The sequence below is a fragment of the Salvelinus namaycush genome, chromosome 1 (assembly GCF_016432855.1).
Source record: "Salvelinus namaycush isolate Seneca chromosome 1, SaNama_1.0, whole genome shotgun sequence".
In the NCBI taxonomy this organism is placed as follows: domain Eukaryota; kingdom Metazoa; phylum Chordata; class Actinopteri; order Salmoniformes; family Salmonidae; genus Salvelinus; species Salvelinus namaycush.
This window is the reverse complement of record NC_052307.1, coordinates 41684882-41691227: the sequence shown is the minus strand read 5'-3', so window position 1 is coordinate 41691227 and position 6346 is coordinate 41684882.

Genomic DNA, 6346 nt, shown 5'->3' with positions numbered 1-6346 from the left:
AGCACTAGTAAGCCAGTAACTCAGCCCCTGTAATATGGTTAGAGGCAGAGAATCGCAGTGGAGAGAGGGGAACCGGCCAGGCAGAGACAGCAAGGGCGGTTCGTTGCTCCAGAGCCTTTCTGTTCACCCTCACACTCCTGGGCCAGACTACACTCAATCATAGGACCTACTGAAGAGATGAGTCTTCAATAAAGACTTAAAGGTTGAGACTGAGTCTGTGTCTCTCACATGGGTAGGCAGACCATTCCATAAAAATGGAGCTCTATAGGAGAAAGCCCTGCCTCCAGCTGTTTGCTTAGAAATTCTAGGGACAATTAGGGGGCCTGCGTCTTGTGACCGTAGCGTACGTGTAGGTATGTACGGCAGGACCAAATCGGAAAGATAGGTAGGAGCAAGCCCATGTAATGCTTTGTAGGTTAGCAGTAAAACCTTGAAATCAGCCCTTGCCTTAACAGGAAGCCAGTGTAGGGAGGCTAGCACTGGAGTAATATGATCAACTTTTTTGGTTCTAGTCAGAATTCTAGCAGCCGTATTTAGCACTAACTGAAGTTTATTTAGTGCTTTATCCTGGTAGCCGGAAAGTAGAGCATTGCAGTAGTCTAACCTAGAAGTGACAAAAGCATACTACATCATCTCCACCCCTCAACCAGTATTCTACAAGAGCACAGACACAAGGGACAACATACACACCTGTCTCTACATTGCAGATGAGCTGAAGACAGTTATCAATGACCATGGACCACAGAAGGTATTTGCACTGGTGACAGGCAATGCTACGAACATGAAGGCTGCTTGGTCTAAAGTCCTACCCTCACATCTGCTGCTCATGCATTGAATCTGCTCCTCAAGGACATCATGGCACTGAAAACAATGGATACGCTTTACAAGAGAGCCAAGGAAATGGTTAGGTATGTGAAGGGTCATCAAGTTATAGCAGCAATCTACCTCACCAAGCAAAGTGAGAAGAATAAAAGGCACCACATTGAAGCTGCCCAGCAACACCCGTTGGGGTGGTGTTGTCATCATGTTTGACAGTCTCCTGGAGGGGAAGGAGTCTCCAAGAAATGTCCATATCACAGTCTGCTGATATAGACAGCCCCATCAAGAGGATCCTCCTGGATGATGTATTTTGGGAGAAAGTGGTAAGCAGCCTGAAACTTCTGAAACCTATAGCAGTAGCCATTGCACAGATTGAGGGAGACAATGCCATCCTGTTTGATGTTCAGACTCTGCTTGCAGATGTAAGAGAAGAAATCCGTACCGCCCTGCCCACTTCACTGTTGCTCCAAGCAGAGGAAACTGCAGTTCTGAAATACATCAAAAGCGTGAAGACTTCTGCCTGAAGCCCATAAGCGCTGCAACGTACATGTTGGACCCAAAGTCTGCTGGCAAGAGCATCATGTCTGGTGCAGAGATCAACAAGGCCTATGGTGTCATCATTACCATGTCTCGACACCTTGGCCTGGATGAGGGTAAGGTTCTTGGCAGTCTGGCAAAGTACGCTTCCAAGCAAGGACTTTGGGATGGAGATGCTGTATTGCAGTCATGCCAACATATCTCATCAGCCACCTAGTGGAAGGGACTTTGTGGATCTGAGGCTCTTTCCCCGTTGCCTCCATCATCCTCCAAATCCCACCAACATCAACCGCCTCAGAGCGCAACTGGTCCTTGTTTGGGAACACACACACCAAAGCACGCGACAGGCTGACCAATACAAGGGTTAAAAAGTTGGTGGCCATCCGGGCAAATTTTTGGCTTTTTGAGCCTGATGTCGAGCCATCCTCAACAAGGTTGAAAAGTGACAGTGAAGATGAGGCCTCAGAGTCTGATGTTCAAGAGGTGGACATTGAGGAGGTCCAGGGAGAAGACATGGAAGCCTGAGAGGAAGACAACCAAAGCTTTAGTTTTTAGACTATCATTTGTTGGTTCCGTTTTTCTGTGCTCCGTTTTATTTACTTGACAAATAAGGAACACTCAAAATGTGCACTTGTAAATCATAACAATTTTAATCAAAATACAGCGGTAGACAGAAGTCAATGATCAAACATCACACATACAACTGATGTCTCTCATGAGTTCTGCCCCATAGGAAAAGTCCAAGTTGCTTGTATCATGCTTGTCGTCAACCCCATGTGATGTCACTGCATACGTCATTACCTGCTACTCCTCAGGCCAAACCCATGCATACACAGCTATACTAACTTGCAAGAGATACAATAGTTCCAGGCCTCAGCAGTAAATGTCCACTCCCCCAAGTTGATTTATAGAGGTATGTCTGACTAGCCTCTTATCTCTTATACTCCCCTGCAGGGCTCTTTGTTCATCTTTGTAATGCTTTCTCACAGACCCCATTTCTTTGTAAGAGGCAGAGACTTAGAAAAGATTGGAACAATTCTAAAACCTTACAATGAATATATGTATTGTTCATCTGTAGTCTATGACCCTCTCAATGTAGAGGAGGAGGGGTCCCATAGCCCCTCCCCTTCTATTAATACAACATAAGAATAATCAATTATTATAATACATCAAACATTTGGTGCAGCCCCTATCATGACCCCAATTTGACCCCATCACATTTTATGTTGAAAACGTTTTTGGGAGATGCGATGGATCATTGGGGATCATTCAATATTCCCTTTCGTTTGTTGTTCAGTGAAATCATCCCATGTGAAGAGTTAGCTCATTTAATTAAAGTTCAATTTGTAACTAAATCGTTTTTTTTTATTTCTATTGGAAGGATTTAATCATTTGCAATTATGTCTACTTATGATAAGGTAAAAGGTTTATGTTTCTGTTTCCATATTATATGGTAAATATATCCAATGCAAAAACATCTACATTTAAATGGTATTAATATTCATTTGCATATATTTCCATTAATTCCCATAAATATTCCCGTTAATTCCCACGGAAAGTTTCCACCTCTGAATAATTGTGATATTGATGTCATCTCTCTCTTTCTCTCTCTCTCTCTCTGCAGAATGCAAGCACATCCACTGAGCTAAGAGAGATGAAGGGAAACCTCTCCCCTTGTTTCACTCATAGCCTTTGAAAGCCCTATCTCTGTGGCAATTGAGACACATCTTCTGCCTCTTCTGTTTGAGACAAGACCCCTGAGAGTCTACTGATGTTTATTCATCTCTCTTTCTCTCTCTCTCTTTCTTTCTCTCTCCAAACACACACACACACCTAGGTAAGGTCTGTTTCTCTTGTTGTCACTTGTGACCTTTACCCTACTCAAAGTGAGGTAGTGGTAAAAAAAATAAATAGGTGTGTTAACTTCCTACACTTTCAATACATTTTTCTGCAAAAGGTGAGTAAACTGTACCGCAAAAAAAGTGTTTACTTGCGTTTACCCTCCACTACACCACTGCCTCCTCACTGTTGAGTCTGACCCGAAGATGAACTTTCTGCTGTCAACCTGCATTTACAGTCAACATGTTTATCCAGTGTTAGACTGTCACACCAAAGATAGATATCAAAGCACTTGAACAACTACAGCCAGGTTCATAATTATTGGCACCCTTGATAAAGATGTGCAAAAAAGACTTAAAAAATTATACAAATACTGAACTATGCTCCAAAAAATTGGGAAATTATATACAAATATTATTCCTCATAGAAAGAGATTTTGTCTAACAAGTAAATCTCAAAAGGAGAAGGGTAAAAATTATTGGCACCCGTTTTCAATATCCCTTGCTAGGATAACGACACTAAGCCTTTTTCTTAAATGTTTTATGAGATTGGAGAACACGTTGGGAGGGATCTTAGACCATTCCTACATACAGAATCTTTCCAGATCTTTGATATCCTTCGTCTGCTCTTATGCACTGCCCTCTTCAATTCAAAACAGCTTTTCAATGGGGTTCAAGTCCGGAGACTGAGATGGCCATTGCCAAATGTTGATTTTGTGGTCAATTAACCATTTCTTTGTGGATTTTCCTTAGTGCTTGGGGTTATTTTTAAATCTAGAATTGGCTTCCTATTTCGCAACAAAGCATCCTTCACTCATGCTACCAAACATACCCTTGTAAAACTGACCATCCTACCGATCCTCGACTTCGGCGATGTCATTTACAAAATAGCCTCCAATACCCTACTCAATAAATTGGATGCAGTCTATCACAGTGCCATCCGTTTTGTCACCAAAGCCCCATATACTACCCACCACTGCGACCTGTACGCTCTCGTTGGCTGGCCCTCGCTTCATACTCGTCTCCAAACCCACTGGCTCCAGATCATCTACAAGACCCTGCTAGGTAAAGTCCCCCCTTATCTCAGCTCGCTGGTCACCATAGCAGCACCCACCTGTAGTACGCGCTCCAGCAGGTATATCTCTCTGGTCACCCCCAAAACCAATTCTTCCTTTGGCCGCCTCTCCCTCCAGTTCTCTGCTGCCAATGACTGGAATGAACTACAAAAATCTCTGAAACTGGAAACACTTATCTCCCTCACTAGCTTTAAGCACCAGCTGTCAGAGCAGCTCACAGATTACTGCACCTGTACATAGCCCATCTATATTTTAGCCCAAACAACTACCTCTCCCCCTATTGTATTTATTTATTTTTATTTCACCTTTATTTAACCAGGTAGGCAAGTTGAGAACAAGTTCTCATTTACAATTGCGACCTGGCCAAGATAAAGCAAAGCAGTTTGACACATACAACAACACAGAGTTACACATGGAGTAAAACAAACACACAGTCAATAATACAGTAGAAAAAGAAGTCTATATACAATGTGAGCAAATGAGGTGAGATAAGGGAGGTAAAGGCAAAAACAAAGGGCATGGTGGCAAAGTAAATACAATATAGCAAGTAAAACACTGGAATGGTAGATTTGCAGTGAAGAATGTGCAAAGTAGAGATAGAAATAATGGGATGCAAAGGAGCAAAATAAATAAATAAGATTTGTCTTGCTGGTGTTACAGACATCACACTGCTATCTAAAAAGAAAATAGCCCCATAATATCAAAGATCCACCACCATATTTTACTGTAGGTATGAGATACTTTTCTGCATATGCTTCTGTTTGTCAACGCCAAACACAGCACTGGTGTGTGTGGCCAAATAGCTCTATTTTCATGTCATCTTACCAAAGCAGGGTTCCAGTCCAAGTGCCAGTGCCATTTATCAAACTCCAGGCGGTGCAATGGCCAGATGACATGAAAATAGAGCAGTTTGGCTTTGAAAAACGTAAGCATATGAATAAAAGTACCTCATACCTGCGGTAGCCTAGTGGCTCAGAATGTTGGGCCAGTAACTGAAAGGTTGCTGGTTTGAATCCCTGAGCTGGCAAGGTAGAAAAAATCTGATGTTCTTCCCTTGAGCAAGGCAGTTAACCCTGAATAACAACTGCTCCCCAGGCACTGATGATGTGCATGTCAATTAAGGCAGCCCCCCACACCTCTCTGATTCAGAGGGGTTGAATGCAGAAGACACATTTCGGTTGAATGCATTCAGTTGTGCAACTGACTAGGTATCCCCCTTTCCCTTGAATATGGTGGTGCATCTTTGATGTTATGGGGCTATTTTGCTTCCACTGGTCCTGGGGCCCTTGTTAATTATCATAAACTTGGGTGGCCAAATAAAAACACTCGCAGGCCTCCAGTTGGGCAACCCTGGTGTAAAATAATATAATTTCACTTTTTTTTTTCTATACTTTTTTTGCTAATCTTTTTCAAGGGTACCAATAATTATATACCTGATTGTACATAATAATAATAATATAGATTGTGGTTTGACTATATTTTAGAATAGCACATACAGGGTGCTGACCTGTAACTGTTGTAAGTGTAGAGCTAATACACACACCTGTTAAAAGTCAACACACTGTATGTGTATTTAAAGCCCTACGTGTTATTATGTATTTGACCTGCTGAGATAGGACATATGTGTAATGAACACAATGGGAGACAGAGAGCTGGTTTTAAGCGCAGGGCGCAGCAGGTGTTTATTCCAAAGAACCACAGGAGGAGGCAGGTAGCTGGGTACTGTTGCCCAAAAGGGCAACAGTACAGGCAGGGAAAAGGTTAGTAACGTAGTCCGGGAGATCAGGAAATAGGTATATAACAGGAAATCCGATAGTTTTTGCCTGACTCACTATCATACAAGGGAGGAGTAAATCACGGGAAAAACTGCTCCGATAGACTTGTGTCACAAAACAAATAATACCTCACAGTGATGGGGACAAAGAACTGAACAAAATAGTGTGTGATAATGACATACAGGTGTGTGAACAGGTGATTAGAATTCAGGTGATTGGGATCTGGAGAGTGAGCTGCGTTCAGGGGATCTAGGTTTTTGAGAGTGTGAGCTGGAAAGTGAGCTGCGTTCAGGGGATCTAC